This window comes from Bubalus bubalis, chromosome 14 (assembly GCF_019923935.1).
Source record: "Bubalus bubalis isolate 160015118507 breed Murrah chromosome 14, NDDB_SH_1, whole genome shotgun sequence".
NCBI lineage: Eukaryota > Metazoa > Chordata > Mammalia > Artiodactyla > Bovidae > Bubalus > Bubalus bubalis.
This window is the reverse complement of record NC_059170.1, coordinates 39840773-39854088: the sequence shown is the minus strand read 5'-3', so window position 1 is coordinate 39854088 and position 13316 is coordinate 39840773. Positions and strand designations below refer to the sequence as shown.

Genomic DNA, 13316 nt, shown 5'->3' with positions numbered 1-13316 from the left:
GCCTGGTTTGGAGAATTTTGAGCATTATTTATTAGCATGTGAGAAAGCTTATTTAGAATATGCTATTGTTATTTTTGGGTTTCCCTAGTGGCTCAGTGGTAAAGAATTCACTTGCAGTGTAGCATATGAGGGTTTGATCCCTGGGTTGGAAAGATCCCCTGGAAAAGGAAATGGCAACTCACTTCAATATTCTTGCCTGGGGAATCCCATGGTCATAGGAGCCTGGCATGCTACAGTCCATGGGGTTGCAAAAGAGTTGGACATGACTTAGTGACTAAACAACAACAACATTGTTATTTTTATTACTCTATCGCCACCACCATCCCTAGTGAAACCTACGGACAACTGTTACCGAGTGCAAGCTTGTACTGCTTGCCACACAACAGGTCAGTAAGTCAAGAGAATAGTGACTATACTGGGGCAAGGAATAGTGACTATATTCAGAAAGCCTCCTGAGAAGATGATGGCCTGGTGTCCCAGAGAACCAGCTCACCTGTGCTACAATATAAGCTTCTTTTATACTAAAAGGAGAGGGGGTGTGGTTGGTTGCTGGTGCAGGAATCCTTTGTTTTTACAACCATCCAGGGAGGTATGATCACAATATTCCTATAAACCTCCAAAACAAGTGAGTCTCCCTTCTGTAACTTTTTATATATGTATGCATGGAAAGCTCTTATACCTTTAAAGGTCAGAGCCTTGAGAATGGGCTACCCTGTATATTTCAAGCTATAGGCAACATTCTTAACTTGTAACAAAAACAATAAAGTACAAAGCTTTAAGTAAAAGAAACAGATCCAATATGGAGTCAGACTTGTTCCTCCCTATTACACAACCAGTCACAAGTTCCAACTAAGCTTTTCCAAATAAGGCAACAGCTTAAGCTACAATAATTATTTTGCTTTGCTTCAGTATCTTCTGTATAAAAACCTCCCCCCAGGTCTTTCCTATGGAGTTCTCCTAAACACCTTCGGTTTGGTGCTGCACAATTTGAACTGATGCAAGCTCAAACTCTTGAAAAAAATTGTAATATGCCTTATCTCTTAATGCTATTAATCGACCACTTTCAAAAACAGTGATTTCACACTTTCTGAATGGCAGCCCACTAACAAGGAGCAAAACTTTCCATATTGCAAAATCCAGATTCTCTAATTTTTCCTAGAAAAAGACATCAGTGAAGCACAAGAAAATATCAAGTCAAAGACATTTTGGATAGATAATGCTAAAATGTTTTTTTATAACAAGATAAGGAGGATGAATAATTTTTGCCTTACATGTGCACGTTAATCGGGCAGTTAATTAAAACTGATAAAACATGATGAAAAAATGCAAGATGACACCCCACAATACGGATTAACCAAGTCACAACAATTAACTTGAAAATGATGAATGTACGTTATTTAGCTCAAAAAGAGAGCCATCATTTCAAACTCTCACTCAAGACATTATTGATACAAACACAAGCACAGTGTATTTTCTGTTGATATCCTGCAGATGCATCTGTAGGTATTCCTCCATGCTCTTGACAAAGAAACACTGAATTCTCTCCCAACTGGTGAAGTAGCCAGATTTTCCAGTAGACCAGTTCATTGAAATCCTCTAAAATTCCAGAAATGTGCTAATTTTGGTTCAATAATAATACATTTTAACAAACTTTAATAACTTGGTGATTAAGTTCTGAATGAATAAATCTCATTCTATTCGTTTAGAATAGGAACACCCTTTAGAAGGATCATGAGTCGAATTAGGTTATTTGCTGACAATCATACAAGATGGGAGTGTTTGGCACAGCTATTTCACCATATGTTTTATAATTCTTAAAATGTCATCCAAGGAAGAAAGAAATTGTGTAGACTGCCATGAGATGATAATTGCCTTTTTTGAGGAGAATGCATAGTCAAGAACCAGATCCACATCAAAAAATGAAACATGCTTTATATTACCCCCCTACATTGATCACATCTACCAAATTATTTTGTGAAGTCACAATCAGGAAATAAGTTTTTAATACAAAAGTCATAGCCATCCAATTGCTTTAAAAAAATCATGTTTTTTTTTTTTTTTTCTGGACAGAGGAGGGAAGTGGGTGACAGGCTTTCCCTTGCTTCTGCAGTACCTATTGGGACCCCTGGCGACTGGGCTTTTCTCTTGTCTTAGGTATTGTCTGCTTGTTCAAAGGCCTTGGAAAAGTTTGATTTACAGGAAGAGCTGTGCAGCAATCAGAAAAGAGGACAAAACAAGTTACGTCTTGGTGTTAGAGTAAGCCAGTAAAAGGCACAGGAAGAAAAGCCTAGGAGATTGGGAGTTGGAGAAGGTGTTTGCTCCCAGAACAGTTGCAGAATAGCAACCTCCAGGAGCACGCAAAGAAATGTTGACTCAGGTCAGTCATTCCCTAGCTTAGTGCCCAGGTTATAGGAAATGGAAAAGAAAAGGGCACAGAATTGACAGAATAGTCCCAATGATCACAAGTAACATTGTCTTTTTTCGGTGCAAAAATTTCCAGCACAGATGTGCCCATGAGAAAATTCATCTAAGTAAGAAAATTAGACAGTTCCCAGACACTAGTGAGATAAGGTGTCACTTGTCAGAGCAGGAGCCCTTTGTGAGTGGTGTGGGGGCAGGGGTGTCAAGAAAGAACAAGAAAACATAAGCATTTTTAAAGCAAAGAAACCAGAAGTAGGGGAAGAAAATTTAACAGCTGCTGTTAAATTTCACACTTAACTGTGAAACGTGGGGGAGAGTGAGAGATGTCTGAAGAATAATTTTGGAAATTTTGGATGTGTGAATGACTATGTCACCCCCTGATTCACCACTTCAGGAAGATCTACAGTAAATAGATGATTTTTCAAGGATATTGGTCTTAGAATATGATTTCTTTTGAATGTGATGTTGGGCTGAGGCTGATTTTGTCTGGGTTACATATATGTTTATTGGGAAAGTGTCTGTAAAGAAACATTTCCATGTATGGTAAGGACAACAGTCACCTAAACATAAACTCATCAAATCCTTGCCCCAGGTCAACCAATCATTTCACGTGCCCTTATTTTGACACTAATTGACACTAATTTTCCAGCATCAGAACAGTGTCAATAGCCTCCTTGTATTCTCCTGAGATTGCTAGTTTATTAGTATTATTATGAGCAGTGAATGGAGAGAGAACTGCTGATGGTTTAGCATTGAATAAGTGTGACATTTGAGTCCAAGTTCTATTATAGCCAACATTAGCTGGTCAGCAATGACATGCAGTATGCAAGTTCTTCCAGTAACTGCTTTCATGGAACACTGCTATGGCATCATTTTCATACCCTTAGTATATAGCAATATTAGTGATTTTAATTCGTATTGAAGATCACTTATTAATTATTATATAATAAGTGAAATGTTAAATAAATGCTTCAAACCTTTTATGCCAAGGCTAAACAGATTGGTTCAAAATTGGGAAAGGAGTATGTCAAGGCTGTATATTGTCACCCTGTTTAGAAATATGCTGTTAGATATTTCTAGAATGCACGGCTCCTAATCAATCAATTACTGCTTCATAATCTTGGTTATTGGTTCCTGTTGGAACCTACCTGATGTAGAAGTAGAGAAGCCAGAAGTGATACAGGAGCTGAAAAGAGGAAATGAACTCAATTTATATTTGGCAGATTGGTCACAAACATCATTTTCAGACATAAAAGCAATATATATAAAACATGAAAAAAGAAAAGTTAAAATCAATGGGTAGATAAGAGATAGACACTTTCCTACATGAGGATAAATAAAACTGTTTTAGTTAGAAAAGTTCATGATTGTAATAAAAGTGATGTAAATTGGTAGCCGTTTCCTTCTCCATGGGATCTTCCTGACCCAGGGATTGAATCTGGGTCTCCCAGGTTGCAGGCAAATTCTTTACAGTCGGAGTCACCAGAGAAGTCAACTTTTTATTAAAAAATATACAAGCAAGAAAATCAGTTGGTCTTCATATAAATAAGGACCCAAAGACTTCTTGCGTTTTTAAAAGACTAGTTTGATTCCTAAAGCACGTGTGTGTGTGTGTGTGTGTGTGTGTGTTAGTTGCTCAGTTGTGTCTGACTCTTTGCGACCTCATCAACTGTAGCCCACCAGGCTCCACTGTACATGGACTCCTCCAGACAAGAATAGTAAGGTAGGTTGCCATTTCCTTCTCCAGGGGATCTTACCGATCAGGGATCAAACTTGGGTCTCTCGCATTGCAGACAGATTCTTTACTATCTGAGCCACCAAAATATCCTAAAGCATATTCTATTTCAAAGCATATTTGCTTTTTTTCCAACCTATAAACTCACTGATTCAATGTAGTCATTCTTACAGAATAATGATGTGAAAATAGTTTTTATAAAAGAACAGGTATAAAATTATCAGGAATGGCAATTTCTTTTGAGGGATTAATACATTGATTTCATAATGGTATGTTATGGAGAAAGAAAGAGGGAAAGATAGAGATAGATAGGTTGAAGGATAGATAGACAAAGAGAGATGGACAGAAAGATGATTGGTGGAGAGAGAGAGAAAAAAAGAGAGAGACAGAGGCAGAGTCTTAATGGTTCTCATTAAATCAGAAATCAGAACAAAGACTGAAAAATTGACAATAATGCACGTTGGTTGATTTCTGCTCTGAAATTAGCAGAACTGGCAGCTGACATGTCATCTATTTCAAAGTCATTGCAGGCAGAGAGGTTCCTAACTTCAGTGAAGGTAAGGCTTTTAGCAAATCTCTTGCATATGATCAATGATTGTTTAAGAATTACAGGCTGAAGATAATCACCCTGTACGATCCATTAGAGTTGGGGCCTTTTTTCCCTAAATGCTTTTAGAAATAGGAAGGGCATCATATTAATTCTCCTTGATATTTCATTAGTTTCATGTCACTTGTTTCATTAGTTATATGCTATTTCACATTGGTGTCAATGACACAATGCTAATTTCTTGACATGTACTTTTTTATGGTCTTCATGAATTGTGCTCATTATGGAAAATGGGCTAAATTTTTTATTGGTTTATCCTGAATGAATGATTATAGTGAAATAATTCACTTTGGAATTGTTGCCAAGAAGATACTTTTGTAAAAGCGTGTATATTGCTGTAGAAATTGTTTGTTGAGTATAAAAATTTACAGTATTTGAGAGACAATAAATACTAATGACATAGTTACCATCTTCACTGAAATTCACTTCCCTGACTACTGTCTTAGAAAATAAAAGCAATTTTTACAATCTGATCTAATTCAAAAGACTCTCACTTTTAAAAATTCCTAACATCAGTGACATTTTAGAAGGTGGAAGAAAGGCTTTGAAGAATTTAGTATGATAACTTTGCTTATAAAATATATGAACAAAATTTGGCATCAGTATTTAGAAGGATATAAAATTGTTACAGTGCATTAAAACCTTGGAATAGTAACTATATTGGAAAACATTTTGGCTGTTTAATAAAATATTAAAGAGTTGTTATATGACTTAATCCATAGAATTGAAACTATAAGCCCACACAAAAGCTAATAATGCATGTGAATTGCATTATGCTTAATCACCAAAGAGTAAAAACAACACTAGCATTTATCAGAGAGTGAATGGAAAGTCAGAAAATGGTGTGTCAATATGATGAAATATTATGCAGCTATAAAAAGGAATGAAGTACTCATACATGGGACAACATGGACGGACCTTGAAAATTTTATGCTAAGTGAACACAGTCAAACACTGATAGCTATACATTGTTTTATTCCATTTTTATGAAATATCCAGAGCAGGCAAATCTATGAAGGTAGAAAGTATACTGCTGACTTCCAGCTACTGGGAAGGGAGGTGAACAGGGCTTGACTAACTGCCAGTGGGCATGTAGTTTCTGTTTTGGGCAATAAAAATAATCTTACATTTGACAGTGGTGTTGACTGCAAAATCCACAGAATTTAATGCCTAAAAGGGTGAATTTTACAGTATATAAATTTGGCCTTAAAAGTATACGAACAAGTGAAAATGACTGAAGATTGATTAATGTAAAATAGCTAGAGTTAGGATTCCACTGATATCTTGGTCTGGCATGTTTCCCATTAGATCGTGTTAAAACAAAACTAAGATTGGGATAGAAGGAAGATTTTTTTTAGGTCCATACTTGGGCATGCCTCTGTCCTTCTGGGTTTGTAGTAGTCTGGGAGACACAGAATGTGCAGAAACAGAGGGAGTGAAAATGAAGCAGAACTAGATATTTAGCAGAATGAAATAGATTTTGTTCTTTAATGTTTGAAAAACACCCCAGATTCCTATTTCTATTTTCCTTTTCTAGACTTCATACATTTCTGGTAATTAATTAGAAAAGACACATTTCTCCATTTGAAAGAAAATACCCCCAAATCCCAGAGTCATTTCTATATTAAGGGTAAGTACATAGATTGTCAAAGAATAGCCATTATATTGTTATGAGTTGCCAACTGAACTTAAAAGCTTTTGGGTTTTGAATTTTGTTTGTGCTTGGCAGAAGCCAGCTTCTTTCTTCAAAGAAAAAAAACATCTATTAGGGGTTTATGAGGTTGTCTGAACATCAAACAGCTCTCATAAAAATATCTTTGGATGATTTAAATATAAACAAATAAAAAAGATTTTAGTTTTCTTCTAATTACTCATGAATTTAACATTTCAAAAGCTAGGCTGGTGGAGAGGGTAAAGCGGAAAACTACTACATGAAGATTTATTTAGAATATTTTGCAAACCTTTGATGGGATAATGAAGAAAAACAATTTTCTTTAAAAGATAAGCATTGCAATGATCAATATAGCTACAATTTCTTTAAAGATAAGGACCACTGGAAAGATAATTTACAATTTGACAGCTGAATAAATTTCAACTTGTTGAATTTGAGTTTGAATACTTGTTTTCTTGCTTTTATTTGGAACAGACATAATTAAACTTGAATCCATGCAGTGGTCAAAGTTTTCATGCATGAGGTAAAAATATGACACATCACTTTCCTCGTCCTAAATTTTCCTAATAGTTTAGGTAGGAAAATGTGATTTTTCTCTGAATACATTTGGAAAGCTCTATATGGAATTAGAATTTTGTAAACAATATAGTGAACTTTAGTTTGCAATATTGTTGTTGGGTAGTCACTAAGTCGTGCCTAACTCTTTTGTGACTCCATGGAATGTAGTTCTCCAGGCTCCTCTGTCCATGGGATTTCCCAGGAAAGAATACTGGAGTGGGTTGCCATTTCCTTTGCCAGGGGATCTTCCCAATCCAGGGATCGAACCCTGGTCTCTTGCATTGGTAGGTGGATTCTTTACCATTGAGCCACTAGGGAACCTCAGTTTGTAATATTATGCTACACTGAAAGAACACACTTATTAGATAAACCATATGTTTGATTCAAATACATGCTACTCAATATGACTTTTTTTTTTAATAAGTGTGAAAGAAGGGAAAAGAATATATTAGTCCATTTAGAAAGAGAAAAACAAATACCATATATTAATGAATATATATGGAATCTTGGAAAAGGGGACCGATGAACCTATTTGCAGGGCTGGAATAGAGACACAGAAGCAGAGAACAGACTTGTAAACACAGCAGGGAAAGGAGAAGGTGGGACAAGCTGAGAGAGTAGCACTCATATATATATATACACTGCCATGCGTAACACAGATAGCCAACGCGAAGTTCCTTATAGCACAGGGAGCTCAGCTCAGTGCCCTGTGACCACCTAGAAGGGTGGGATGGAGCAGGGGTGGGAGGGAGGTTCAAGGGGAAGGGGATATATGTATACTTATGGCTGATTCATGTTGTCATACAGCAGAAACTAACACAACCTTGTAAAAGCAATTATTCTCCAATTAAAAATGAAAATAAAATAAAAACAAATGCATCAGTTAGTTTAATGAATCGGCACATTATGCGAATTCTACATGTCGGCCTCAGAGGTCCTTCTGCTTCTGAACCAGCAGCTATCTGGCACAGTCTGCGTCTGCTGAATGCATCAAGCAAATAACAGATACATAATTAGTCATTAAAAGTGTGCTTGCATCAGATTGTAATCGCATTTGTTTTGAGTCAACTGTCCTAAGTGAGAAAATGTTTATGTGGAAAAAATCACTGAAAATGACAAGGGTTGCAGGTAGCAGGAATCTAAGTTGTCTACCTTTTGGATAATTCATGGATACAAGCAGGATCAAAACCAATAGCAAAAATGTATCTTTGTTGAATATTGGTAAAAAACAGAAATTAGATGCAACATCGCTAGAGTGCACTCTCTCCGTAATCTGAGGGTCTGTGATTAGCCTTGTGTATTTGCTGAGGGTCCTGCAGAACATTTAATGTATACTATGCATTCTTGCCTCAACCAGAAAGCACATGTGTCAGACTTCGCTCCTCCTCAATATTCCCAAATCATCTCCTGCACCGAATCAATGAGGGTAACAGAATCACACAATACAGGTAAAGGAATGCACGTGTCCAGGCTATTTCTGTTGACTTTACAGGACAGTACAGTACTTCCTTAGAATTATTTTTGCTCAATTTTTCATTCTCACCAAATTCATAGGGAAAGAACATGTGGTTGATTGGAATATGTCTCTTAACATATACACATCACTATATATAAAATAACCAACAAGTACCTACTGTATAGCACAGGGAACTACTCTACTCAATATTTTGTAATAACCTATCATGGAAAGTAATCTGAAAAAATATATATTATATATGTCTGAATCACTTTGCTGTACACTTGAAACTAGCACAACTTTGTAAATCAACTAAACCTGAATAAAAATTTAAAAAAATATATGCCCCTTGCCTCCACCTCCTCCAGCATTTTTGTCAAGATTCTGGGGATTTAGAACAATAGAAAACTAATTGCAATTGTCAATAACATATAAAATATGTCTTTTGATATGATGTGGAATTATATTTTTTATTTGTTTTTGGCTGTGTCTTAGTTGCCCCACACCATGTGGGATTTTAGCCCCAGACCAGAGATCAAACCTGTGTCCCCTGCATTTAAGGCAGAGTCTTAACCACTGGACCACTGGGGAAGTGCCAGGAATTGCATTTTTATGAAGAAAGGGAACATTGTGACTTTAAAATTTTATTGTTGTAATGACTATGGACAGGGAGGCCTGGCGTGCTGCAATTCATGGAGTCGCAAAGAGTTGGACACAACTGAGCAACTGATCTGATCTGATCTGAATGACTAAGTACATTTTTAACTTAGTAGACATAAATTCCAAATTATCAGTTCTCAAGAAAAGAAAAAAATATATGTATATGTGTGTGTGTTTAATTTCCTTAATAATAAATGAAAGTGGTACAATGAATTTTAAGCCAGATAGAAATAAAGGGTGATTTTGCAACTGGGGAGCTTATGACCTTAATATGTCACTGTTAATTAACCAAAAAAAAGTCTTATAAGTTTTAGTTAAGTGGTTTCTGCTTATTCTTTTCAAAGTTTATCATGGAGCTAACAGTGTCATTAATCATGTAATTTTAAGTGAGCATAAACTCAGAAACTTTGAGAATGAAAAATGAAGAGAAAATACCCCCAAATCCAATGGCAACAATGACTTCTACAAAAAAATTCACTAGAAAGGAAGCCTTTACACATGCATACTGAAATTGACAATATGAGGCAATTTAGGGAGCTAAATTAAATCAACTTCATCAGTTTGCGAGACTGAACCAACCGTCTTCTTTGACAAATCCAGCTATTATTAAACCAGGCAGTGTACTCAGCCAGTTACCAGCTCAACTCTCAGAATGCTGGTGACATGAAGACAGAGAGAAAATGTTTTCTGTGAGCATCAGAAATTCAAATTTAAATTCTTATGTATAATTGGGTAGTAACTCAAATATTCCAGTTACTTGATTATCAGAGGTGAAGGCAGTTCAAATGCCTTTTGGTATGTTTTATCAATTCACATAAAGCTAGTACGTGCTTCCATCAATAAAAAAGGTGAAATCTCGAACCTAAACTATTGTCTTATCCTTCCTGATACTGTCACTAAAGGCATCAATTCAATAATGGGGAAAAACAGTAGGCTTGGACTTTGGTTAAATGTAAATTTTGGGGATTATTTGATTTATTCATTGTATTTGTTTCATTCAAAGGGGAAAGAGTTGAAGATGGTAAATCTTAATTTCATGCTGCTGCTGCTGCTAAGTCACTTCAGTCGTGTCCCACTCTGTGACCCCAGAGATAGCAGCTCACCAGGGTCCCCCGTCCCTGGGATTCTCCAGGTAAGAACACTGGAGTGCCGGCACCCCACTCCAGTACTCTTGCCTAGAAAATCCCATGGACGGAGGAGCCTGGTAGGCTGCAGTCCATGGGGTTGCTAAGAGTCAGACACGACTGAGCGACTTCACTTTCACTTTTCACTTTCATGCATTCGAGAAGGAAATGGCAACCCACTCCAGTGTTCTTGCCTGGAGAATCCCAGGGACGGCGGGCTGCCGTCTATGGGGTAGCACAGACTCGGACATGACTGAGGCAACTTAGCAGCAGCAGCAACAATGGTAATAGAGGTAACTGATTATAAAGATGTCTTTTTGGCTGTGACCAAAAGGAACATTTCAATTCTAATTGTAGACAAATTAAATACAGCAGGGATTTGGCACCTGACATTTCAGCCTGAAGAAGAAACAATGTATAATTTTCTCTTGGCAGACTAATTCTGAAGAGGCCTCTGTGTGTGTGTGTGTGTGTGTGTGTGTGTGTGCATGTCTGTTAAACAGGAGGTAAATGCCTTTAGAGCATGAGATAAATGCCTTTAGAGCATGAGATAAACGTCTTTAGAGCATGAGATAAACATATAGCACAGCACCTTCCACTAAAAAAAAAAAAAAAAAAAATGCGAACTGCAAAGGAAAGCCACATATTTAATCTTAGATTTTCTATTAGCCACATGAATGAAAGGGAAAAAGATAAATGGGTGATATGAATTGCAATGATAACATTTATTTATCCCAATATATCCAAAATAGAGCATTTCAAGAAACAACCAAAAAACTTTATGAGAAAATCCAGTGTGTGTTTTATACTTATTATTCAGTTTGGTCCAGCCCGTGTTTCTAGATTCAACAGGTAGTGATGCCTGATTAGACGGCACAGGGACACAGGTGAGCAACTCTAGGTTTATTTGTGGCTTTGACACCATCTCAACCTACACTCATCCCTGAACAAATCACCCAAACATTATCCCTTCTTTATTCCACCTGTCAAAAGCGGGATTACATTTCCAACTATATAAAGTTGATTATGACCTAGAGCAATAGTAACAATAAACCTTTGCAAGGTTTTCAGACCTGACCTATGATTATAGTAGTTCTCCCAAGACCTGATGGTCATTACTCATTACTAAATGTCTTTAATATTGTGATTAAAATTTGTTTTTTAAGGCTGGGGGGTATAACTTTGTCAGGAATAAACCCAATTAGCTTTTAGTTTTTGTTTTCTTTGTGACTATGCCATGTGGCATGTGGGATCTTAGTTCCTTGACCAAGGATCAAACTAGTGACCCCTGGAGTCTTAACCACTGGACCGCCAGCAAGTCCTATCGATTAGCTTTTAGAAAAATGTCAGATATTTGTTGTTTACCTCCAATTCATTTCTGTATTGTTCTTTACTGACAGAACACTGCTTAAGAATCTGTCTGCTGTGGAAGTGACTTTATCCCCTTCTTAGGGGTAAATCCTGTGATCCCCTGTGAGGTTGGGGTCCCCAGTGAAGAGGCTGAGAGGGGGAGCCCTGTCTCTGCAGGATTTATTGGGAAGGTCACTCTTGGTGAACCTCTCTCAGGCACTGATAAAACAGGTGTGAGTCCCACAGATGTAATTTGCTGAATGAGAGTGACAGACAGGCAGACAGAAACACACACACACACACACACACACACACGACAGAAGGTAAACAAACTAGGGTACATAGTACTGATAGCATGTTCTGAAGCCCTGAAAATATCTAATTACAGCATGTTTTCAAAACTGCCAGGTCTGTAAGAGACTAAAAAGTGATAAACAGTCAAGGTGCTGGTATAGCAATGGCTTTTATTGTCATTTTTTTTGCTGTTATTCAAGTTGAACAATAGTCTTTAGCAGCATACCTGTAAGGTTGAGAATTTTAATCCCCTTTTAAGATGAGAAGAATGAATGAGAGGGAAATAGTTCAATCCTTTCAACAGATTAGTAGAATAGATTAGAGATCAGGTAAGTGAAATGGCTCAAATTGCCTTGTAAGTCAGCGGCAGGACTTGAACTTTAGAGCCTGAGCAGGTACTTTTTATCACTTGGGTACCAACCTCTGGGCTGTGAGCATCTACATTAATTGATAGAGACTCTAGCACAGGGATCAGACCAGGCTTTGGGAGTCAAACACATCGTATTTGTTTCCCCGCTATTCCAAAAAGCTTAACTTTTATATTTCAGGAAGGGACAAAATGGGGAAATAAGGTAAAATGCTATAAACCTTTGTTTTTGTTTGTTTTGTCACTTTTTTTAAAAAAGGTAAATATGTGCTCTATTTTGTTGCCATGATGCTGGTCTTGGGTTTAACTCCTACTTGTTTCAGCAAAGATGGATTCTCCTCGCCAGGTTTATTACTTAAATAGTTATTCACTTGAGTAGCTGTGTTTCTGAAGCAATTTTGGTCATGTCACTGGACACGGTTCAAGTCAGACAGGCTGACGGGGGCCTTTCCATGTTCCTTACTACGGGTAATTGCTATTTCTACAAATGTCAAAAAGCACCATGTTTTCACAGAGCTGTGAACACTGTTGTCAATTCAAGGACAGAAAATGTGCAAACTATTTCAACGCTTTATGGGTATTGATTTAGGAATAAACAATAGGAATCCATAGTTAATACTCAGGCCTCTCGCTTATAAATCCAGTGGCTATAAGCTGTAGACATCCATTAATCGGAAGGATCTAGAAAATGGCTAGGAGAGCATTGCCACCCTTCTTCCAGAGAAGAGTCATGATTTCTTTTAATCATTCATTATCAAGCCTGCCAAATCATAAGCAAACAAGAAAATATCCTAAATGGAAGCCATATTTCTAGTGGGCTCCTGTGTTAACATTTTTTGCTCAGAATGTGCTACTGTAATAAAGAAAGCTTGAGTGGCAGTTATGTCCACAAGAGAATTATTATACAGGCCAGAAGCTGAGACTCAGTGGCTGTTGGTGGAGACGTGGATTTCTTCCTGTGGTTTAATGCTCCGACCAGCCACTATTCAACCAGCAAAGACTTAAAGCAAAATACTGCTATGGGCTCACAAGTGATAGATTTCATTTCCCCCACTAGTCAGGGGAAGATAAG

At 37.1% G+C, this 13316-nt stretch overlaps 1 long non-coding RNA gene across 1 annotated transcript in view; it reads right to left on the bottom strand.

The window, feature by feature from the left end:
• The window catches only part of LOC123329212, a 38728-nt gene that overhangs the window by 13609 nt on the left and 11803 nt on the right, over window positions 1-13316 (bottom strand). Inside the window, exon 3 of the long non-coding RNA XR_006544551.2 lies at window positions 3570-3607. This is a non-coding gene — a long non-coding RNA (uncharacterized LOC123329212). The remainder of the gene's footprint in view (window positions 1-3569; window positions 3608-13316) is intronic.